Source organism: Piliocolobus tephrosceles, chromosome 1, assembly GCF_002776525.5.
Source record: "Piliocolobus tephrosceles isolate RC106 chromosome 1, ASM277652v3, whole genome shotgun sequence".
In the NCBI taxonomy this organism is placed as follows: domain Eukaryota; kingdom Metazoa; phylum Chordata; class Mammalia; order Primates; family Cercopithecidae; genus Piliocolobus; species Piliocolobus tephrosceles.
Window position 1 is genome coordinate 123,797,393 of NC_045434.1, and position 26,492 is coordinate 123,823,884.

Genomic DNA, 26,492 nt, shown 5'->3' on the forward strand with positions numbered 1-26,492 from the left:
CAAGATGAACCAAGTTGTGATCTTTCTCTCCAAAGGCTTGCTATTTTACTTAGAATAAATGACAAATTCCTTACTCCTAACTTCTCTTGCAAATACCTTTGTGATCTTCCTCTGACTCATTAACCATATGTCTAACCTCTTTCATCCTTGCTTGCAAAGTTTCTGACCAACCGTCTTTCCATCCCTAAAACTTTCCAGGCTTGGACCTGATGTTTACCTGGGCTCCTTCTTACATGGGCTCTTCCATGCCTTGCTGTTTGTTGTGTTTCAGCTCTCAGCTTCAGTGTCATCTTTTCTAAAAGGGATCAGTAAATGTTAGGTGAATAAAAATTGAATGAAAGAGGTAAAGTAATTTGGGCATATGGCACAAAATTGAAGGAGACAGAATTTGAACCCAGACTCATTCCTCTTGCAGAACTCATTACCTCTCAGAAATTTTTAGGGGTGTGTGTGTGTGTGTGTGTGTGTGTGTGTGTGTGTGTGTGTGTTTCCTATCTAGGCCATGGGATATAAGTACTTTGTCAATACACTTTACACACATATTAGAGAAAAGCTTCATTAAAGGAATAAAGGAATAAAATGGTAGATATCATGGAATTATATGCAGATATTTAAAGATCAGTCTTCCTAATATTTCCTAAGGGGTCTAGGAAATTTAGTTTAATTTAGTACATTTTCTAACTTCAGGTTTATAGCTCTGTCCCATTTTAAGGGCCATTACTTTGGCTTGGGAATAGAAGAAGTAATAGTGTAATTTTATTTAGAGATCTTCCGTAACATCAACTTTTAGTGGAAATGAGTGTTTGTCATTGGACCACAGAGGTAATACTTTTAGTCAATATCTGTGCTATGTTTACAAACCAATTATCTTGCTAGCATCTTTCTCTATCTTTCAGGAGAGTTTAGAGTAATTCTCTTTTTTTCTTTTAGATGGGGAAAGAAAAATGATTTACAATAAGGTTAAATTACTTACTGGCATTATATTTGTCATTGTCATATTTTTTCTTCATATTTCATTGCTTCTTTCATCCCCTTAGATGATGTTTATAATTTCATATTCTGGGAGGGAATATTGCTTGAGACATTTCTCACCCAGAGGTAAGAATTGGGTTGAAATTTAAACAGCTTGGATGAAAAAGCTGTTTGGGGAATCAGATTTTTTTTCTTTTTAACAGTGAGAAAATGATAAGAATTTTCTTCCTGTGAATGAAAATAATTACTAGTTTTGACACATAATTAAAGGTAAATGATTGCATATGAGGAAACTATATTAAATAATTTATATACATTGGGTAGCCAGTTTGATCCAGCCACTACCATTAACTGCAGTCTGAAAGTTGTTCCCTGTATGGGGCATTCCACCAAAATGACAGTCTGTTGTTCTTTGGCATTAATATAAGACTTGTCCTGCATTTCATATTTACCCAGGATTATATTCTGTTCATCTGAAATTTTTTGAGAATTGATTTTCCTTTCAGTACTTCCACCAAAGTACCTGTCTGTTTTTAAAGAGCATGATATTTTTGTCACACATATTTCTGTAGATGACATAGTTATTGAAGAAGAGTTTCTTGACTATATCAATACTAACATACACTCTTTGAAACCTATAATTATATGAGCAAACTAATAATTTCTAGACATATCTAAATCATTGTATGCCTGTGATTATTATTTTTCTGCTTGTTTATAAAAACAAATACTTTTTAAATATGATGATGCATAGAAATAGAGTATTTTTTAAATTGCCAAATAGTTTAGGACCATGAATACCTCTCCATAAGCCAAGTTTTGTATTTTATATCTTCATAAATATATAACATAGTAGATTAATTTGACTTGACTAAATCTAGATTATTGTGTTACTGTTACGGTACTCAGTCTTAAAAATGCACTTTGGAAAAAAATCCTTGGTGTTTGGAGACAAATATTATACACACACATTCCTTGTACCATGATTCAAATTGACTATTTTTGAATGGCTTATCACATTTCAGGTTTATTTCTAATTATACAGAAAATGATTGTAGTTACCATATGTGTTTACTAAAAACAATATGAGGCAAATCTTTTTCTGTTCTTGATCATTAAATTCAGTTTGGTTATGAGGCCTGTCAAATACCAGGCACAAGGCTGGGTGCTAGAGTATAAGAGTGAACAGCCCTCAATTCCTGCTTTCAAAGTTTAGTGCCTAGGGATAGATTTACTGTCAAAAGAGGTGGTTTTTTGAAAATATTTAGATGGAAGCCAGTGATGTGCATAAAATGTTTTAAGTCATCAGCATGCATTTATTAATTCTAAAATCGTGAGAGAAGATTAAAGCAAAACCAGTGGGGAAGAAGCAGTGGGTAAAGGAAAATCTGAAAATAGCCACAGCTATTTAATAACTGATAAGGAAAGAAAGAAGTTACCACCGGAAAGGGATGACTGTTGTATTGTTTTCTAAAATTTTCACTTATAGTGATTTTCTAATGTTAATGATACCTTCAAATGTGTATGTGTTACATTTTTATTTATAGTTTTAAATTAATTTATTTAATGACCTCAGACTTTTTATCTGTGATTGGTAATTAAAGGGTATTAGCCTTTATAAGAACTATCTGTAGCTAACAGTTACAGTGCACCATCACATACACTTTGAATTTCAACCTGCAACTTGGAGGTTATAATAGAGGAAAAGTTATATGTTTGCAACATGATAATGTATTTTAATATAATTTTAAATTTTAGTATGTGTATTAAGATGGAATTAAGAATACTGGTTGATTGTAAAATTAATTGAGGTTTAGAAACGAAGTAATTTTTATATGCAAGAGACTGAGATCTAATCTATGACATTTAGAGAATTTCTTTAAGAAAGACGGGTTATTACATTGAAATATTTATTGTTTTGAGAAATGTTTGTATTTGTGAATACTACTAGCGTTTATATCTAATGGATGACTCTAGTTTAAGAATTATAGTGTAAGGCCATTGAAGGCACAGTGGCATTGAAAGTTTGTGGAGGTACTCTTACATCTGGTTTAGTCTTCCAAATATTTATTGAGTTCTTATATATGCAAAGTACAAGTAGAAACTGGGGATACAGTTATGAGCAAATTTTCATGAACTTTATCCTCATGAAAATTTGTTAATGGGCAGGCAGGTGGGCATTGATCAAATAACCACACAAATGTATATAAAATTATTATTAAGATAATTTTACAAAGACGAAGAAATGTTGCTAAGAGTATAAATTATAGGAAGGTTTGACAGAGAAGTCTTTAACAAAGAGTAAAGCAAGCTGAAATCTGAAAGAAGAGTAAGTGGATATAGGTTAAGAAAATAGGCCAATACCTAAATGAGAGATTTCTGACGCAAAGTTTTTGTGGGCCTGTGGTAGATGAAGGTAACTGAAAACCAATCTGACTAAAATATGGAGGGCATGGAAATACATTGTGGGAGATGAGGTTGAAACTGTAGATAGGGGCCAACCTTGGGAAACCCCACTGAGAAATTTTGTCTTTATACTAGGAGAATTTCGTATACTAGTAAGTATTTAAAATAATTAAGCTTTTGAGATACGTAACCATAATTGTAGAATTTTTAAAAATATCACTGAAATAAAAAGGTTCGGAAGGATCTACAATGAATACAGAGTGTCTGCACGGGAGGCTCTCATGTTTGTTTTGGTAAGAGATAGATATGAGAGCTCTGCAGGGATTGAATAGATGTTTAGGATGTCAAATGTGAAGGATGGGAGAAGAGAATTAACTGTCAGGTCTCTGGTGTAACTGGATGGATAGGGAACACTATTGGTAAGGATGTACATTGGTAGACTGTTTCTTTGCAGGGTTATTTGACAATATCAAATGTAAATGTTCATTCCCTTTAATCTGTAATTAAAGGGATAATAGGATGATGTCCTATATAATTATTTAATACATGATGCTGTTTTCTCTTCATATCTGTTGTACTAAGTGAGGTGGGTAAATGCCCTTTTTATTTCCCATTGATGCTTCTTTATTTTACCTTTCTCTTCTGGAAATCTATCAAATGTGATTCCCATTACATCATATTGCCTGTTACCCGTCTTTCCTGTAGCCTCCTGTGGATCCTTTGGTCACGTTCCTTATTCTTTAAAATTTATCTCTGGGCTCACTTTGTCCAACTTTCATCCTGATTCTTTGTTAGTTCAATATCCTACACAGATGAGGCGTTCAGCACCTGACCTCTATTCCTTGAATTTTTCTTCTCCAGTATTTTTGGTTTTCCACCTTAATCCAGTCACCTACTCTCACAATTACCTCAGACACTTAATTATGTGCTATTGTGTATACTACATCTTACTTCAGCCACCCTACATCTCCTCACGACCACTGATTTATCTTGTAGTTCTACAGAAGTTAGCTTACCCCAAATTTTAGGTAGTCCTTGACTCTTCTAGTCTTCTTAAAATTATCTCTCGCGTTCTACAGTCAGTCAATCAGAAACTATTGTTGACTCTCCTTTAAAAATATATCCAAAATATTAAGAGACTGACATCCTCTACCACTTCAGTGCAAGCCACCATAATTGCTGACTATTGTAACAGCTGACATCTTGGGCTGGAGGTGTGGTGAGGGTGGTTAAAAAAATCCCAATATCTAATTCAAACTTCAGATCAATTAAATGAGAATTACAGGCATGCATGAATCACGTGTCTGTGTATGTGTGTATATGTTTGTGTATGTGTATGTGTTGGAGAGGTAGCAGCATCAGTATTTTTGAAGCATCCCATTGCAGATAATTTCAGAATGCAGTCAAGATTGAAGATTACTCTTGTAACTGGTATCCATAAAGACTGTTCTTCACACAGGAGCTTGAGTGATCTTTTAATTTGGTCAAATCATATTTCTCTTCTGCTCAAAACCCGCTAGTGATTTCAAACTGCACTTACAGTAAAAGTCAAAATTCTGACAATGCTCTATGTGATCCTGATCCCCTCTACTGCCTCCGTGACTTTATATTTTAGAACTCAATTTATCTCTCATATTTAGCCATACTGGTCTAAACATTGAGAAATTAACACTTTTCAAAATAACCATAGGTCAGAAAATAAATAACGGGAAATTTAAAAAAATATTTTGAACTGAACAATGAAGTTAAACATGAAAACTTTTCAAATGCAGTGAAGGAATCGCTTAAAAGAAAGTTCATGGCCTCTTTGGAAGACAGTTTGGCAGTTTTTTACAAAATAAAATTGCTCCATAGATTTATTATAGTTTAAAAGATTATGGATATATAATTATTTTAAATAATAAAACGATATAAACTCAAATTTAAGCCCTGGTAAGATTGGGAACAAGGCAAGGATGTTCATTCTGACCACTGCTTTTTGGCATCATATTGGCAGCACTAGCTAATGTGATGGGAAAGAAAAGAAAATAAAGATATACAGTTTGGGAAGAAATAAGTGAAACTACATTTGTATATCTTTATTTTCTTTTCTTTCCCAATCATGTAATCTGTGGCATGATTGTCCATGTAGAAAATCCTAAAAAATGACCAAAAATGTTCATAGAACTAATCAGCAATTATTAGTTCCTTACTAATAAACAAGGTTGCCAGATACAAGATTAATATACAAAAGTTAATTGTTTTCATATGTATCAGCAATGCACAATTAGAATTTGAAATTTAAAAGATAATATCATTTAAATTAGTACCAAAGAAGGAAATACTTAATAAATCTCATAACATAGGTACAAGATCTATATGAGGAAATCTGTAAGATTCTGGTGAAAGAAATTGAAGAAAAACAAAATAAATGGAAACATCTTTTATGTTTCTGGAAAGGAATACTCACAATTCTCAAGATGTTGGTTCTTTCCCACTTGTTCTGAAGATTCAATGTAATTACAATCAAAATCTCAGGAGGTTATATCTTGCTTATAGACAAACTGATTCCAGACCTTATGCAGAAAAGCAGAAGACTCAGAATAACTGATGTAATATTGAAGGAGAACAAAATCTGAGAATTGACAATACCCAAATTTCAGACTTACTATAAAGCTGCCCTAGCCAAGGCAATGTGGTGTTATTGAAAGGATAGACAAGATCAGTGAGCCAGAATACAGAGCCCAGAAATAGGCCTACATAATCAACTGGCCTTTGACAAAGGAGCAAAGGCATTTCAATGGATAAATGATACTGGAACCACTGGACATACACATGCTAAAAAGAAATCTAGACACACTAGACACAGACCTAACACCTTTCACAAACATGAACTCAAAATGAAGTATAGAACTAAATAGAAAACACATGCCTACTATATTCTGAGAAGATAACAGAGAAAATATAGATGTTATTGGATTTGGTGATAACATTTTAGATACAACTCCAAAGGCATGATCCATGAACTAAAGAATTGATAAGTTAGACTTTATTACAATTAAATATTTCTGCTCTGCAAAAGACACTGTCAAGGGAATGAAAAGATAAGCTACAGACTGGTTAAAAAATTTTACAAAAGAAACATATCAGATAAATAAATGACATAAAAATATAAAAAGAACCACTAAAATTCAACAATAAGAAAATAACCTGATTTTAAAATGGGCAAGAGATCTGAACATACACCTCATCAAGAAAGATATACAGATGGCAAATAACCATGTGAAAATATGTCATTAGGGAATTGCAAATTAAAACAACAGATACCGCTACACAATTAGAATGGCCAAAATCCAGAACACTGACACCACCAAATGTTGATGAGAATGTGGAGCAAAAGGGACTGTCATTCATTTTTTGCTGGGAATGCAAAAATAGTAAAGCCACTTTGGAAGGCAGTTTGGCACTTTCTTACACAATTAAACATACTCTTACTATCCAGTCCAGCAATTGCATTTTTGGCATTTACCCAAAGTAGTTGAAAACTCATGTCCACACAAAAACCTGCGCACGGATGTTTACTGCAGTTTTATTCATAATGGTTAGACTTTGAGCTAACCAATATGTTCTTTAAAAGATGAAGGCCTAAATAAATTGTGGTACATCCAGACAAAGGAATATTATTTAGAGTTAAAAATAAATGAACTATCAGGTCACAGAAGACATGGAGGACAGTTAAATGCATATTACTAAATGAAAGAAATTGATCTGAAATGATTACACACTGTATTATTCCAAGTGTATGACATCCTGGAAAAGGCAAAACTAAAAAGGCAGTGAAAATATGAGGGGTTGCAAGGGGTTTAGGAAGAAGAGATGAATAGGTGAGGCACAGAGGATTTTTAGGACAGTGAGAATACTTTGTATGATACTATCCTGATAGATCCATATTATTGTATATTTGTCAAAGGCCTTAGGATATACAACACTAAGAATGATTTCTAATGTAAACTGTGAAATTTGTGTGATAATGATGTGTCAGTGTTAGTTCATCATTGTAATAAGTGTAGTATTCTGATTCACAATGTTGATGGTGAGGGAGGTTTTCCTTGTGTAGGGGTAGGAGAAATATGGGAACTCTATGCATTCCTTTGAATTTTACTGTGAACCTAAAACTATTCTAAAAAAGGAGGTGTACACAATTTTTTAAAATAGTCAAAATATTTGAGTAAAAAAATGTCCCAAAAGATGATATACACACATCCAGTAGGCACATGAGAGTGTGCTCAACATCATTAGCCATCAGGAAAACACAAATTAAAACAACAGTAACATACTATTTTATACCCACTTGTATGATGAATGTTAAGAACACTGGCAAAACCCAAATTTTGGTGAAGATGTGAAACAACTGCATCTTCTTCTAGATTTTACTGTTATTGCCTTCTAATTTTCTTCCATTACGGCCAGAAAATAAAATCTATAAGATTATAATCTTTTGAAACTTGATTGTTGTCCCTGCATGTGGTCTATTCTTGGTGAATGTTTTGCGTGAACTTGACAAGAATGTTTCTTTTGCAATTGTTGGACTTAGTGTTCTATAAATATCAATTAAATTCAGGCAATGGATAGATTTATCTAGCTCTTCAGTATCATTACTGTTATTTATTTATGATTCTGATAGAGGGTTGCCAAAATCTCCAACTATGATTTGAAGTTGGTCAATTTTTTTCTTTCGGGTCCTGACAGTTTGCATTTTATGCTTCTCCTGAACCCTCATTCATTTTGTTTATTTCTGTATTTTGGAAGCTTCTAGCCTCTCTTTTTAGCCTCCTACAAATCTCTTGAATTCAGTATGTGTCCAGTGGGGAAACAGATGTATTTGTTCTCTTAATTTTCCAATTATAACACCCCTCCCCCGTGCCAGTGACCACTAAACGTTTTGCTGATTTCTCCTTAGCTCATCTTGAGAAAGTTCTCCTGTCTTAGAAACTTTCGTTTGTCTACTTCTTGCTTTCTCAGATCTCTTATGCCTCTAAAAAATATGGTGTTGCGGTTTATCCAACTTTTTCTAGATTTTAGCAGAGAGAACATTGACTGGCCTCCTGTGACTTACTACATTATCCCTAGAAGGTGAAGTTCCTTTCTGTGTCTAACTCAGCACATTGTTTTGGTAATCAAAGTCATGGACTGATTGAATATAAGCAACTACATATCATGTTTAAAGGAAGACAGAACTGTGTTTTTTTAAAAATAAGTTACTTTCCGTTTTGTTTATTTCAAGCAAAATATTTAACCTGCTGTCTTTTTCCCCTATATTTTCTTTAAAATCTGGACGTGTAAGAAAGTTTCATGCCTGGTCCTGTTCTCACTCTATGTTCATGTTCTATTCTTCGGCTCTTATCCACTTTGTATATCAGTGTCTCTCAGGTATGTGTTCTGTGCCCTGGTCACCCTCTTGAATCTCAAACTTACAGTTTTAAATGTTTGTTTGATATTTTATTATTCTTCAAGAACTTCAGACTCAACATTTCAATCCCCAAATTCATTTGCTTTGCCTTTCAGTTGGTCTCCTACATTCCCAGAGTTCTACTTCTGGCTCTGTCAGTGGGACTGACTGTAATTTTTAGTAAGCCCCTTAATTTCTGTGATCCTTGCTTTTCAATTTATATTTCATTTAAATGAATCCAAATGTAGCTAGATTATTGCTTGTTTAAACAAAATATTTTATCAAGTGCCAAATTAGTTTTTATCTTTTTTATAAAACCATAATAGAATATTGCAGCTACCTCATATATAATTGAAATAATTTATTATTTTGGTAAGAATTAGTTATTAATTGATCTAGTTACATAAAGAATAATTAAGGATAACTTTGTCTTGTCAACTCAGTTCAGTGCTCAAAAGTATAGGTTTATAAGTCCTAAGAGATGAAGTTAAATTAGTTTTAATTGAGCTTTTTATATGACCACTTAAACACTTACCTATCCTAAAGTGTCTGTTTTTACAGCTAGAATATGCAACCTGTTATCTTCTAATTTTTTTAATTCCCTCTTTCTCTGGAGAGAGTTCTGTATCATTGAGTATGCTGTACCTGGGTGAACACAGTCAAATGACTTTGACTTTGATGTAGGAAGATAAATATCAATGAGATACTGTAGGGATAGATAAACTCAAAATACATTGTAGAATTTGTCTAATTAGTGTTTTATGAAATAAATGCTTTCATTTATTTTTCTTAATGAATTTGTATAGCATCTTAACATCTTGAGATCTCACAAATAGTTTTAGGACATTATATTATAGGAAGTAATTTGCATGATTATGTTTAATTCCTTTCAATTTTTTTACTACTCACAAGTGTGTCTGTTTCTGAGAAAATTCTATATGTGTCTTTATGTAAAATAGAATATTTTAGTATTCTTGTAGTTTGATCCTTAGTAAGTGGTGATAATACATAAGGAACAGGCATTATTTATATAAAATTCTAAATTGGATGTTATATCCCACTACATAGGCTCTTGTTTTTCCCTCAAAGATATTCATAACAAATGAGAATTCGGGACAAGAAAAATAACATTTAATATAATGGCAAATTTTGTTTTTTTTAATAGACCGTGATGATACTTTTCATTATTCACTAGAAATGAAATTTCATTGCCATTTAGTACAATTGTTCATAAAACTACTTCAATTTAAAACCATTTAAATGAATTGTACTGCTTCAGTGACAAAATATTTTCAAAGTTATTTTCACTTTAAAAATGATCTTGATATTTTAAGTCCAGGTAGATATGAGGTGGAGTTGCCTAGCATTTTCTGAATTAACACTTTTAATTCATTAAGAAAGATATCAGCACTTTTCATAAAAGTTATTTGCTTTGGCAAAACCAACTGTGTAACGCATGGTAATAGATAAGCATAATGGAATATAACCCTAAGTCATAGTTTACAGGAGTGAATTTTAAGACTCCTTTATAAACAAGGAAATTTTGATTTTTCAGCCATGTTTCATTTAATAATCAGAAGGGAACTTCATAGTCTTTCAGTAGTGAGATATATGCTGTTAATCTTTTTCTTAAAAAATTGGATAAGTCACATTTTTCAAAATATTTATCATCTCTCTGTATAGTCCCATTTCATAGATACTTGGATAGAAGTGTATGTGTCCATATTTTCATTCTCCGAATATACATTCAATCATGTAATTAGGAGCAATCACCATTATCAGTAGTTTTAAAACATCTTTTTGATTAATGTCTCAATTTTTTTCTCTCATACTATTTTTACCCATGACAAATGATAATTCAGAAATATATATAAAGGAAGAACATGAAACAAGATTATTACAGTAACTTAGTGATATATTATAAAGAAGAGTATTTCCTGTAGGGTAGTCCAATTACAAAATAGTAAAACAGGAACAAAACACAATAAAGTGTTTTTTCTATTTGTTTCAGTAAGTTTAGCACAGCAGGAGTTGTGGCATTCCTCCTGACTGGTGTGTCAAATCGGCAGTTTGAAATGTAACTGCAAATAGGAATTACTTTAAAGACACCACATATAAGCTAATAACCTTAGCCATATAAATGAGATAATTATACAGCATTTAATATATTTAGTTTGCTTTTATTGTAATAATTTCATACCTTCAGTTTGAGAGAATATGTTCATTTTGAAAGATTAATAAACTTTGATGTTGAAGGCATGTAAGAACTAAACTTTGAATCATTTAAAGGCTGGTTTGCCTGTATCAGTTTTTTGCAGGTATCTGTTTCTTGTCAGTTCAGTTTAATTTGAGGAAAAGATGTTATGAATTAAATAAACAACATCACAAAAAAAATTGACATACGATCCAATAGAACTTTTGAAAAATAATCAGAAATGACTTCAGGACCAACATCTTGAACTATAGCACAGGAGAAAAAGGGTTGATTTTGTGGATTTGTGGAAATTTGACACTTTTTTTTTAATGGCAAGAGATCTAGGTTTCAGAAAGGTCAACCAAGGCAAGAAGGATAAGTGGGAGAACTGGGACTTCTATACTAAGGGAGGATAAGACCTCACAAGTCAGGTGTCCCTTGACAGTGAATCTTGAAAAGATATAGTTGGGAGTCTTGGTAAAAGAAATATCTGAGGGATAGATCTTAGGCCCCAGAAAGAAAATTGTGCTTTGAGTAGTACAAACTGCTTCTGACTCTGTGGTTCCTTGTATATTTCTTATTGTGTAAGTCCAAAGTTCCTACTGCAGAAGAGGTGACCCTAAAACAGTGTGAGAATGTGCAGAGTGATTGGTGGTAGAATGGAGCATTATACAGTCTGCAAATGTGGAGACTGTAAAATGAGTTCAGACAGGAACTTTTAGTCTTGCCCTCTGACATCTTGGCAGTTCTTATTCAGGCAGAAGAAAGATTTGTCTTAATTAAGGCTTATGTTCATATGTTCATAATTAAATAGTTTTAAAAACCTGAAAGAATTTGCTAGAGCCAACTGTCAGAATTGTGCTGTATCCAAATACAAATTTATCTGGAAGGCATTTCACTGCCAAGCTTTTTGAATATGTAATCTGAACAGCGTGACTCCACGTCTTTACCTCCCAGTCATACCTCAACCCACTACAATCTGGCTTCTTTGCATCATTTTTTCTGTTAGACATAGTGCCCTTTACAAAGTAAAAGCTCAGTTGACACACTGATGTATTTTAATTTTAATTTGTTATTTATGTTTTATATCCCACTTCTAAAATAATAAAATGAGATATATTAAGTTTGTATGAAGATTAGACACTACTACTCAAATAATAAAATACATAATCTTTATCACATATTTTAAATTAAACAATTGAGACAAGAACTACAGAAATTGGAAAAAAAAAACAAAAACATACTGAGCGGTGAATAGTTACTCTACATGGTTGAAATTTCAATAAGGGAGAGAGGAGGCAAACCGTAAAACAGTTTCACAGAATACAGGAATAAAGAAACATGAGGGAGAAAAAAATGGGCCTTTCCATTTGCTGTTCCCTCTGCCCCCAGATATTTGCATGCCCCCAGATATTTCTGTGCCTCCAGATGTTTCGTCTCATCCTTCAGTTCTTTCCTCAAATGTTACCTTCTCAGGTTCACCGTTTTTGGCTACCATATAAAATTGGAGCTCAACTTATAGCATTAACACTTCTTATCCATTTTCCTAATTTATTTTTCTTCTGAGAACTTAAAACTATCTAATATGCTATATTATCTTACATTTTAAAAATCTTTAATGCATCTCTCCCAGTAAAATGTAAGTTGTGGCAGGGCCATAATTAGTGACATAAGCTGTATCCATTTGAAGAGTAGAAGCAGAAACTAACTTGGTGCTTTGGTCAGTTTTGGCTGCTATAGCAAAACGCCATCAGTGGGGTAGCTTAAACAACCAACATTTACTTCTCACAGTTCTGGAGGTTAGGAGTTTCAGATCAAGGAGCCAGTAGAGGTTCTTGGTGAAGGTCCTCTTTCTGACTGACAGAGAGTATTGTCTTCTTGCTGTGTCCTCATATGGTGGAACGAGACCTAACTAGCTTTCTGCCCTCTTTTTAGAAGGATGCTAATCCTATCCCTGTAGGCTCCACCATCATGACCTCATTACCTCCCAAAGGCTTCACAATGGGATTGGGGCTTCAACATGTGAATTGTGGTGGGCACAGGCATCCAGTCCATAGCAATTGGAATAGGTTGTAGAATGAATGGCTGGATGAATGCAAAGAAAGGAAATGGAGATTGTCACTATAGATGACAAACTTTTTTCCTACTTTTTGTCTATGCAGAGGAGGAAGGAAATGTTAAGACTCAGGGAGAAATGTTACCAGATTGGAGCTATCAAACATAATTAAATGGTATTAAGGAGGCTCCAAGAAACAACAGAAGAGATGAAAGTTAAAAGCATGTGACTCTACAGAAGGTGGAAGGAGATGAAATCTAATTACACTTGTGGGGATTTCTCTTTACTAGGAGGAAGGTCAGAAACACCATCATGATAACAGGCAGAAAAAAAGACAGTGGCAGTTACAAATAGGTTCACAGAGATGGTGGCAGCACTATTTGGGAGTGCCACTGGAAAGCTTTGATTTTGACACAGAAGTAGAAAGAAAGGTTATCTGGTGAGGATGAAGGAATGGAATATGACTGGCTTGGAAATTGGAAGAGAAAGAAGAAAGTTTTAAAGAGTTGTTCTGGGGAATGGGAGAGTGAGAGTTTGACCAAAGAAGTTAAGTTCCATTGCTGTGCAGTATTGAGAGCTCAATCAATGAAAGAGTTTAAACCATGAGGCTAGTTTTCTACACAGATTCTCACTGTGGACATGGATATTTTCATCTAGAATTAGGATATTCTAAAAAAAGGCATAATGGAAGAACTGCAAGGGGGCTCTTTATAAAAAGTTATTTGAGGTGGTGAAAAATAGAATTTCAATGGTAAAAACTTGGATGAAGTAAATAGATAAGAAAAAATAAGAGAAATCAATAATGATTATAGCTATAATTTGTTGCTTACCTACTATGTGCAAACAAGTTTTCTAAATACTTTACATGTATTTACTCAATTCTTGTGACACTCTTATGAAGTAGGTATTATTACTTAAGTTTAAAGTATTATTCCTACTTTAATTTTACAGTTAATATCATGAAGACATCTACATTTATACAAAAAATAAGTGGCAAATATGGGATTTGAATGTTTCCATAGTTTATTTCTGGTGCCTCCACTCAATGACTTTGCTACACAGAGATCCTGAGGAGCGTAAATATCACTACTAATGGGGGAATTGAACAAGTGAAATGGGAGGTTTGGAGATGTGCATTGGAAGGGGAGGATGATTGAATTAGAAAATCCAGAAAGAACACACTTTAAGGTAACAACAAGATTCTGCTCTAGGCAACGTGAAGTTTTTTTTCCCCCTGCTACCCTCCAGTGGAACAATTCAACGCTGCAGGTATAAAATACTTACCTACATTTATTGAAGATTATCTTTCTCATGTATCATTTTTGAGACAAAAAAAGTTTTGATAAGACATTGAGATCCTAGTAATTTTGTTATGGATTTTTAAGAAAATGGATTAAAGTATTCTCAGTGAAAGCTCCATGGGAGAGCATCTTGAGGTAACAGTCTCAATAAATGGGTCAGACTGAGATAAAGACCAAAATCACAGAGTAGCAACATATGTTTATTTCAGGTTATGATAGATCACATAATTTGTACTTCACCTTTGTTATTTCAGATAACTAGCATGGAGTTTCAGAAGGTGATTTTTTTTTTCAGAATGAAAGCTTATTCATGCAGGTATATCTTTGCCTATAGAAAGTACTGTCATATACTCAGTAAACTGTTTGAAAATTTGCTGATTGATCATACAAAGCAGGGTCATCATTAGTGTTTCCCAAGAAGGACTGAAGCCACTCCAATAATAATAAACTTCATGGGAACTTGTTGTTTTCACTTGATGTAATGTGACTGACTAGCCATTGTATAATGTCTCTGTGCTTCCATTTTCCATTCTATAGGGCTAGAGGAGGTGTACCACTGTAGCACAGTGTAAAGACTTCCAGGCACACCTTGATACAGGAACAAGCTTGACCTAAAGAAGGCAGTGTGGATGAAGCTTGGTGGAGGGAGATGAGTTACAAGACTATACAGGACTTGTGTCCTTGCCATAGAAAGGAATATGAATTTTAATTTAATGATAAGAAGCAGGTAGAGACATAATGTCTGCCCCTTTTTATAGACAGAAAATGGAGATTCAGAAAGGTTCCATAATTTGAAGATGGGACTCTCATAAGTGGCAAGGCTGGACTTTATACTCCTGTCTGCCTGATACAATGCCTTTTCTGTCTTCAATACCACCTTTACTATCTGGTAGATAGAGATACTTAACAGATATTTCTGAACATATATGTGCTCTGTGATATGGCAGATGACACTTCAAATAACTGAAGTGAATACATTTTAAAATACTTTAGATGTATTTCTTAAATAAGGTATAACAATAGCATCAAGCTTTATTTTGATCATTTAATTTTTCAATAATGTGTTACTTTGCATGGATTATCTTGTTTATTCTTAATAACAATCCTGTGCGGTAGGTACTATTGTTATGCTCATTTTGTATGACCATGGACAAAGATCTTCACCTCAATCCTGTGAGGTAGGTACTATTATTATACCCATTTTATAGCAACAAATATTGAATATTTAACAAATATTGGAAATCTGTACTTAAAATGGGTATAATAATAGTACCCCACCTCACAGGATTGAGGTGAAGATCTTTGCCCATGGTCATACACTGAATAAGTGATACAATTCATAATAGCAGAAACTATTTCACTATTTACTTGATTGTCACAGGGAATTCTGTGAAACCATGGTTTATTAGCTCAGTTTGTGGTTATTCTGTGTATGACTAGATGGTTATAAAAATTTAAAAATACATTTCATAGTTCGCATTCTTAGTTTTCTATAACAATTCAGAGAGACCATCCAGACATATGAATTAGGAGAATAATTCTGGAGAAATAGATGTCAGAGCAAAGGACTCTACATATAGGTTAGGACCATGTTCTTGTTGGGAAGATGGCCAAAAAATAATTTTGAGGATATTTTTTCAGTTATTTAACACATATTGAAAATCTATTATATTCTATTTGGAAAAGAAAGAATTGGTGGGTAGGAGCCAACTAAGATCCAATAAACTTTTGTCTGTGACATAACTCTTCTGAAGTTGTCAGAACCTTATGTTTCCCAGAGTTAGTTGTTTTGGTCGACAGAAATCTATGCTATGCCAAATAAAGACTTTCTAGTTAATATTAACTTTGCCTTGCATGTAGAAAGAAAATATTACTCATCAGAACTTATCATAAATCTTAGGATGTAGTCATATCCCTACATACATTTTGATTATTTCAAAATCAAATATATACTTTTAAAAAGGCTTACTGTGTTTTGAAGTGTTCATATTTTCTTTCTGAAAAGTGGCAAAATAGTGCTGGCCTCATGATACTTGGTTTAGTACAGGCAATACATACTAACTAATATAAACAGCATGCCCAGCCAATTCATTATCATCCTGGAACTATGTTCAGCCTGGCTAGTATCATGAAAGATGAGTAGAAGCAGTGAGCTGGCAAAGCTGGCCTCTGCCTCTGGTTGTTAAGCTGTTGGCAGCTCAGGATGCATGACCTTTCAAATATACGCTTCTAATTCAGGATTTCTTATGATGTCATGTAGTTATGTTCTTTCATTTTAGTATATTCCCTCTTCAAAATTCTGTGCTGAAAAAAGAAAAAAAAAAGAAGAAATGTAAGCTACTATCCTTTTGGCCAAATGTTGAACTTTTCTTTCTGTAACTTTGTAGGTAGGAGACAGCAGAGTAACTGATCTACCTACTGAAATGAATTTCCTAAGCAAAATTATTTTAAAAAATATGTCTGGTATCTTTGTTTATACCTCAGGGTTGCCGAACTATCAGCTGCATGCCTGGTTTTCATTGAAGCATATGTATATTTGTGTATATATGCGTTTGTATGGCTTCTAATAGCATAGTAATAATTTCAGGGGAGGAAATAGAAAAGAAAGCAAGAGAAATGTATTACATTTTTGTATTTCCTTCTTGCATTTTTTTTTAAAAGATAAGACTCTGTTGTAAAATATAAACCGGTAATTTGATCATTACTTGTTATTCATTTGAACTAGTTCAGCCAACAGATAATGGACAGTGAACAGAGAGAACTCTTTTGGTAAGCCATGTAGTTTTTCCAGGGGTGATTGTTATGCTATGTGTATTTAGATAGAAGCTTTTCCCTGTGTAATCAGCTTGCTGCTGCCCATTTTACTGCCAAACATTCCTTCTCTATGGTAGCATAATACTGTTACCAAGGGAACAGCTTATGGCCGACACATACAGTAGTGCCACAAATTAATTTCACAGTTATCAGGATATAAGGTGATAACAGTAACGTGAGCTACTGTGAAATTTCCATTGTTCCCACAGAGTTACAGTGTAATTATTACTTTTGTGGTAACTAAGCAAATAATTCGCATCACTACTCCTGGATGTTTATTCTCTCTTCTCTGTCTCACCCACCTTCTTTGTCTTTCCCTTTCCTTCCTATATTTTCCTCTTTTGTTGGTTCAGACTCCCTCTCCCTGACTCTCTTTTCACAATTACCAATTAATATAGAGTATTTTTTATATTGGCATTAAGAAAGAGTTTTATTAAAGTGGGGTGAAGGCATTTCATATATGTAACTCATGGGCATAATTAGGATGTTCACTTCTATCAAAGGATATAAAAGACTAAAACAGTGTGTTGAGAGGATACATTCAATTTGTGATCAATGTAGACTGAGAGATTCCAGTTTTATTTTCATAGAACATTAACTCCATATGTTGAATAGAAGGATCATCAATTTAATGTGATTAAAAGCAGTGGAGAAAAATGAACTTCCCTAATTAGCTGTGTAGCTTAGGACAAGGAAAACAACTTAAGCTTTAGTACTTACATCTATAAAACTGGGATAATAATAATGCCCACCTAACAGAATTGGTATGTGAATTAAAAGGGATGTGTGTGAAAGTGAATTTTAAACTGTACAATAAAAGTTTTAAGCTATTATGATCATTGTCATATAAATGGGGATACATCTGTAAAATGGGGATAAGTATATTCACCTAACAGAATTGGTGTGTAGATGAAAAGAGATATGTGTAAAAGTGAATTTTGAACTGTACAGTACAAGTTTTAAGCTATTACCATCATTGTCATATTTTAATGGGGGCACCTATTGATGACAGCCTACCTTCATTAGGAGAAAATTTATAAGGAGATTTCAAAATAACAGTAACGCAGGTAAGAACTGTTTTTATTGCATTTTATTATAATAAAAATAGTGTTTCAGTATACCTAGGGCATCACAAAATGAGATGTTACCATTGTAAAATGACAGTAATTTTAATAATGAAATTTCCAGAGAATGAAACTCATATTTTTTACTGTTTTTATTGAGTATGTGTATATGTTAATTAAAATTTCAGCAGTGAAATATAATATTATAGGAGTGTGTATAGTATGTCCATTATTTTTTAAAAAGCTACAATGGTGAATGCATGTGAAATGTGAATTGTTCCCTTTGTCAAAAAGTGGAGTTGCTAAGACAAAGATAAAATTATAGAAATGAGTTGAATTTATGTAGGAATGTTTGTTTTTAGTTGCGTCAATGTACATGATGATCTTTAGTCTCCATTCTATGTTATTTTGCTTTTTAAATGTATTTTATGTATTCTGTTAGTAAGATCAGCATATAGCTAACAGTTAATATCTGTCACTAAATGTTGAGTAGTGGATTATGTATTTATCATTCCAACACTATAAATCATACACCTTTAGCAGTTAGAAAATTGATACATGATAGAATAAAATAATTTGATGAAACTTTTAGGTATGCATATTTGTTGAATGAATGAATGAAATATGGTGAATATGTAGTAAACTGCCTCCCATTGCTAAATGTCTTTTTAGAGAGGGTAGGAAATTAAAAATAATCATTTTCTTACGTAAATTTTTCTGCCACCCATTTTTGAAGTTACCCAACGCTGGTAACTTTACATAAAGAAGTATGACTTGAACTGGGCTCTCTGCACATCCCATTAGTTAAGACTGCTTTCTCACATTATTATCATTATTTTGTAAATAAATAAGTAAAATTATTTTATTTGCTACTCTTATTTGTTCTCTACAAAGATACTCTAATGTGATCTACAAAAAGGTCCTAGAACAAATAAGATTAGACATATTGCAGGATTGATATACAAAAATCAAATATATTCTAATCACAACAAATAATTGAAAATTAAACCTTAAAAACAATGCCATTCAAAATAGCATAAAAGTTATAGAATATTAGGGATAAATCTGACTTGTGAAAGATGTGAAAGATATGTGTACTACAAACCTATGTACCCTGCCCTGAAATAAGTGAAGCATGGCTTCCCACTTTTTAAGTGTGAAATAGGTGTAGTGACTTTTTTCTGAAAAGTAAAATACGTGAAGAGTTAGAAAAGAGTAACTTTTCAGAAGAGAAACCTGAAAAATACTGCCTCAGCCGGGAAATCAAGATTGACATCAATGGTAGTAAGTCATGTTGATAGTATGTACCCTTAGGTGAATGGAATATAGGTCAAACAAACTTTTTAAAATAGAGATTTAAAAACAAAACAAAAGTAACATATGTTAACTGTAAACATGTATGATCAGTCTTTAACATTTTTGATTTGTTTTTCTATAATGGTGAATGATGTTGAGTATCTTTTCAGGTGTTTTATGCCATCTGTATGTCTTCTTTGGTAATGTGTCTGTTTAGGACATTTGTTTATTTTTTTGGTCAGCTTGTTTCTGTTATTATTGATTTTTGAGAATTTAAAACATATTATGGATTCCAGTTCTTATTAGATATGTGCCTTGAAAATATTTCCTCCCAGTATGTGGGCTGTCTTTTCATTCTCTTAAGAATGTCTTTTGGCCCTGCCTGGTGGCTTATGCCTGTAATCCCAAAATTTGGGGGGGGCTGAGGTGGGTGGATTGCTTGAACCCAGGAGTTTGAGGCCAGACTGGGTAACATGGTAAAACTCTATCCTTACTAAATATATAAAAATTAGCCGGGCATAGTGGTGCATGCCTGTAGTCCCAGCTACTTGGGAGGCTGAGGTAGGAAAATCACCTGAGCCCAGGAAGTTGAGGCTGCTGTGAGCCATAATTGCACCACAGAACTCTAGCTTGGGCGACTGGAGTGAAACCCTGTCTCAAACAACAAACAAACAAACAAACTAACAAAATACAACAACCAGATGTTTTAAAGAACAGAAATTGTTATTGTTGATGAAGTTAAATTTATCAATTTCTTGTGCTATGATGTGTATTTTGGTGTCATATCTAAAAAGATATTTGTCTTCCCTAGGGTTGCAAAGATTTTCTGCCATGTTTTCCTCTAGAAGTTTTATAGTTTTGTGTTATACATTTGGCTCTAGGTTACATTTTACATTAAATTTTATATATGGTATGAGTTATAGATCAAAGTTTTTATGTTTGTTTGTTTTTTGTGTTTTTGTTTTTGTTTTTTTCATATGGGCATCCAATTGTTTTAACACCATTATAGAAAAGACTCATTTCTCCACTGAATTGCCTTTGCACTTTTATGAAAACCAGTTGTCAATTTATTTGTGGGTCTCTTTCTGGACTTTGTATTCTGTGGCATTCATCTTTTTTTTCTGTATTAACACTGCTATAAGATTGTCTTCACAGTGAGTCTTGAAAGCAGTTAGTTATAGTTCTCAAAGTTAGTTTTCCTTTTTATAAGGTTTGGCTATTCTAGGTCACCTGAAATTCCATATGAATTTTAGAATAAGTTTGTCTATTTTTACTAAAAGCATCTGCTAGGATTTTGATTGGGACTGTGTTGACTTGATACATCAATTTGAGAGGAATCAACATCTTTTTTTTTTTTTTTTTGAGACGGAGTCTCGCTCTGTCGCCCAGGCTGGAGTGCAGTGGCTGGATCTCAGCTCGCTGCAAGCTCCGCCTCCCAGGTTTACGCCATTCTCCTGCCTCAGCCTCCCGAGTAGCTGGGACTACAGGCACCCGCCACCTCGCCTGGCTAGTTTTTTTGTTTTTTTGTATTTTTTAGTAGGGACGGGGTTTCACCATGTTAGCCAGGATGGTCTCGATCTCCTGGCCCCGTGATCCGCCCGTCTCGGCCTCCCAAAGTGCTGGGATTACAGGCTTGAGCCACCGTGCCCAGTTGGGAATCAACATCTTAACAAAATTGAGTCTTCTGACCCATGAACACAATATATCTTTCCATCTTGTAAGGACTTTAATTTTTTTTTTCTCAGCATGGTAGTTTTTTAAAATATATTTTAAAACTTAGGAATAGTTTTAGGGTTACAGAAAAAAAGCAGAGATAGCACACTATATAGAGATTTCCCACCTACACCAAGTCAGTTTCCTTTAACATCTTATATAAATGTCCTTTGTCACAATTAATGAACTAGTACTGATACATTATTATTAATGGAAGTTCATACTTTGTTCGTATTTCCTTAGTTTTTACATAATGTTCTTTTTCTGATTTGGAATTCCATCCAGGATACCAAATTATATTTACATATTGTGTCTCCTGAGGCTCCTCTTGGCTGTGGCAGTTTGTCCAACTTACCCATTTTTGATGACCTTGACAGTTTTTGAGGAGTATCGGTCAAGTATTTTGTAGAGTGTGCCTCACTTAGGATTTGTCTGATGTTTTCCTCATGATTAGACTGGGATTACTGATTCTGAGAGGACAAGCACTGAGATGAAGTATCATTCTCTTATTTTCATGAAATTTTATGGGCATTTTGATGTGATTGAGGCTTAGTTTCATCATCTGTAAAATGGAGATAATGATAATGGCATGCAGTAAACACTAAGTGAGAAAACTATGTATGTAAAGTATTTAGCATTAAGAAGATCTGATGCAGACTAAAGAGCTCAGTAGTGGCCAGGCATGGTGGCTCATGCCTGTAATCCCAGCACTTTGGGAGGCCAAGGTGGACAGATCACCTGAGGTCACAAGTTCAAGATCAGCCTGGCCAACATGGTGAAACTCTTTCTCTACTAAAAAATATACAAATTAGCTGGGTGTGGTGGCAGCCTCCTGTAGTCCCAGCTACTTGGGAGGCTGAAGCAGGGAGAAATGCTTGAACCTGGGGGGCAGAGGTTGCAGTGAGCCAAGCTTGCAGCATTGCACTCCAGCCTGGGCAACACAGCAAGACTCCATCTCAAAAAAAAACAAAAACAAACAAACAAAAAAAAAAAAACAAGAAAAAACAGAGCTCAGTAGCAGTATTTTTCTTTTCTCTTTGGGAGATGGGCAAGGCCATATGACTAGTTTGGTGTCGGGAGTATCTATGGTTAAGGTCTTCTTACTGCACTGTCCTTCCTTGTGTCTAATGGGCATACCAAATGGAAGATAATGGAAATATCTTCACTCTGTACTGCATTATGACTATGCATAATAGAAGTTAGCAGGTGAAAGGTTCTCTTAGACCTAGAACAATTAAGAAGCATGAATCCATTCCATCAGCGAAAGCATTTAAAAATATAGTTTTTTTGTAATTGGTTTCTCAGACTCAAAATATTATGAGCACTGTGCTTCATAGAGCAATAGAATATTGACAATATTTTGGTTTTTTTCTTTTTTTCCCATTGCTAACTTTCTTTCTATGTTTCTACTTCTTTGTCTTTTCCTACAATGTAACATAAAAAAGATCCATTACAGTAGCTAAATATTTGAGTGCACAGATTTCAGTGATCAGAATAGCTTTAGACAGGTGTATAAAATGCTTGTTTTTTTCTCTGTCCTCAGTGTGGGAAACTGAATAGGATAAATTAGGTTAGTCAATACACTGTCATTTAATTATTCTTTTTCTCAAAAGAAAGGAGTTTTTAAAGTAGTAGAAACTGTGTCTGAGGTCAACTGATTCACAACCAGACCATCACATTTAGTTACTAGACTTAAACATGGCTTCCCTGGAGACATTCTGCATTATCAAAAATGCAAATTAGTGACTCCTTCAAAAAATTTACACGTAATTCAAATTTAGCACACCTGTAGTATGAATATACACTAGACCACAAAACTTGTTCCACTGCTCTAATGCTACAGTTGCAAAAGCAAATCACAGTTTCCAAATTAAGCAGAGGTTTCAGTCGTTTTAATTTTGTGAAGACGTTTTCCTTCCTGAATCATATTGTGAGTCTAGTAGTTCTTAACTGGGTGACTGGGTCTTCCTGTCCTTTGGGGGACATTTGGAAATGTATGGAGACATTTTTGATTGTCACAATGATTGGTAGGTTCTCTGACATTTGGTAGGAAGGGGTCAGAAATACAATACATCCCACAATGTTGTGGAAAGCATTTAATAAAAGGGAAGCATTAAATATTCCTCAAAAATGTGAATCATGCCACTTGAGAACTGTGGGTAATCCTGATTCTTATGAGAAAAATCTATGTTTATGTACCTTGTGTATTAAACTCTTACTTAGACATAACTTTGGATGAACCAACTGCCTTTTTTCTTACTGAGTATATAAAAATTAATAAATAAGCTATATAAGCTGAACAGAATAACTGAACTATTCATAAAATGTCTTTCAATAGTTTAATAGATAACTGGAAATTTATTTTTGATAGCAGCTTATACTAAAGCAAATAAGGACATGTGAAAATTGTAGATAATCTTTAATCATGCCTACAAATTTGATTAAAATTACCTGTTGATTTTTTTTCCTAATTGAATCTTTTGAACTCAACAGAATGTCTTTCTAGTAATTCTACTTTTTCCAATATGTGACCTAACATGAGCCTAGTCTTTTGAAGAATTCTAAAGATGAGTAAAAAAGAGATGTGAGAGTAAGAAATAATATCCAAATGGTGAGAACACAGAAAATAACCACACTGTTTTTACTTTTTCAACATATGGTATTATCCACATTTTGCAGAAAAATAGAATGTATTCAAGCAAGTTTTCTGAAACAAATGTCAGAAAAGTAAGAGAGCCATATAAATCACATTGTTGCAGACTATTCTGTGCCCTCCATGAAAACACTGTATTTTTGTTTAAAATGCGTACATTCTGTAGAAAATCAGTTCTCTCTAGGGTCCTCTGGCATAGAATCCTTCTGGGCTTTGTATCATCCTTTTCACTATGTTTAAGAAAGAACTATTAGAGACTAACATGTTAGTATCATTGCTCTCCTTCTTATGCAAGAAAAGTGACCTCTTTCAGCAGCAACTTTTCTGTGTAAAAAGCATGTGATCCTGAAGTCAGCTGGGTCCATGAAGAATATTCGTTTTGAATCTAGGCCAACTTTGAGACAGAATTGATCATTTTTCTCCAATTCCAGAAAGAGTTTGCTCTTAGAAAATGGTAAGCAGTGTGGGAATTCCAGATGATTTCTCGAGGGAGGTAGATGAAAAGTTTACAATGTAGGTCCCAGGTTTCTGTTAATGTGACTCCTCATTAGACTTGTTCCTTCCCCAAAGCTGCCCCACCTCCCACAGATACCTCAAGTGATGCTATTGTGGTTTTTCTCTGTTGCTTAACTTGATATTTCTCCCTTGCAATCTTGAAGGGCTTCTTTTTCTGTTTTTCAAAACCATCCTTCTCTAAGTCTATCAAAGACTTAAAGCAGTATATAAAATAATCATATTGTGTTAAAGCTGCATGCAAATAACTAGCTGAGATCAGCTGTACTTGGAGGTTGAGCATGTTGATTGAGGAAGGGAGCTGAGTGATTTGTGGACACGGAGTCTTTCAGGAGGTATATATAAGAAGACATATTTATGTTATTCTTAATTTTGTTATTCAAATATTGCTTTTGAGAAAATTATGAAATAGCAAAGGAACTTAGGCGAGCATGAGGTCATATGGGCTTGGTGGGAAGTGTGGGAGGTGAGAAAAAAGCACAGAAAAAACGAGGCTATTTAAAATTTTCCTTATCATCTATAATAAATAATGTAATTTATTTTCTGAGGGCTAAAGCCTAAAATTCATATTCATAAACTATTTCCCAGAATTCAAACTACTAGAATTTATCATGCAGGGTTTTGTATCTTACTGATCAATAGTAAGCATGCAAATAATAGCTTTTGATTCAATTTTGCAAAAGAAAGAAATACTGTTAAATAATTGATGCTCCCAGTATAGTCAGAAGTCATATCATTAAACTGTGTCTCATATAAAGCATTTCTGAGGGAGGGTCAGCTCATGTGATCAGTTATATTTGCTTCTGAAATATGTAATATATGGATAGTGCTTTCAGATTTTTAATACTGGGTAATTAGTATATTCATTTTATACTCAAATTAGGGCTGTTATGTGGACGTTAGCCAGATTCTGGGTCACTATGCATTTCTTGTTGAATGAAGGTACTAATGTGTACCCCAGTGCAGGTTATTTCTTGGGTTAAGGTTTTATTCAGCTACAGGTGTTTGCATTAAACAGCTTGTTTCCAGCACTTTGGGAAGTCTAGGTGGGCGGTGGATCTCATGAGCTCATCAGTTCAAGACCAGCCTGGGTAACATGGTGAAACCCCATCTCTACAAAAAATACAAAAATTAGCCGGGCGTGGTGGTGCATGCCTGTAGTCCTAGCTACTCAGGAGGCTGAGGTAGGAGGATGACTTGAACCTGGGAGGCAGAGGTTGCGGTGAGCTTCAATGGCGCCACTGCACTCCAGCCTGGGCCATACAGCCAGAGTTTGCCTGGAAACAAACAAACAAACAACAACAACAACAACAAAAATAATACAGCTTGTATTTTTGCCTTTGCAATATTATTCAATCCTGGATGAGAATTCAGGGGATCGCCTTTCTGTCCTTTATTAGCTGATTAGCCTTGGGAAAATCAGGTTAGATTCTATAGGCCTGTGTACTCCTTGATCACTTTTTCCTCACTTCATGTTAGTTATCAATTGCTACATAATCAACATTCCAGACCTCAGTGGCCTCATGCAATAACAACTTTACAATTTTTTGCAAGTGTGTCAATAGGCTGGACTCAGTGGGTAGTTCCGTTGGTCTTCCTTGAGCTCATTCAAACTATTTCAGTGATATGGGAGCACCGCTGATGCTGGCAGGACCAAGATGGTCTCTCATGTAGTTGACAGTTGGTACTGGTTGTCAGCTAAGGTATCTTTCTTCTTTCTCATATGGCTTCTTCTCCTTTGGTAGGCTAAATAGTATCTTATAGCCTAGAGGTCTGGATTCTAAAGGAGCAACAGTGGAAGTTACCAAGCTTCTTTAAAACCAGGTTCAAAACTGATACAGCATCACTTCTGCCATTATTTTATTGGTCATTGAAACTCACAAAGTAGTCTAGATTCAAGGGAAGGGAATGTAGGTCCCAAGTCTCTGTCAGTGTGGCTCCTCCTTAGCCTTGTTTCTTCCCCAAAGCTGCCCCACCTACCTCCTGCACATACCTCATGGGCTGCTGTTGCGGTTCTATGTATCTCTTCATGGGATAAACATCACTGACATAGACAGGGATGGGAGGGTTTGTTGGCACCAT

General features: G+C 34.3%; 1 protein-coding gene and 1 long non-coding RNA gene across 4 annotated transcripts in view; one reads left to right on the forward strand and one right to left on the reverse strand.

The window, feature by feature from the left end:
• The window catches only part of DPYD (dihydropyrimidine dehydrogenase), an 875,732-nt gene that overhangs the window by 115,858 nt on the left and 733,382 nt on the right, over window positions 1–26,492 (forward strand). The window lies entirely within an intron of this gene.
• On the reverse strand, window positions 16,075–17,214 carry LOC111555136. The gene is made up of 3 exons (XR_002735433.1): window positions 17,063–17,214; window positions 16,837–16,917; window positions 16,075–16,661 (listed from the first exon to the last, which is right to left on the reverse strand). It is a non-coding gene; the product is annotated as an uncharacterized LOC111555136 (long non-coding RNA).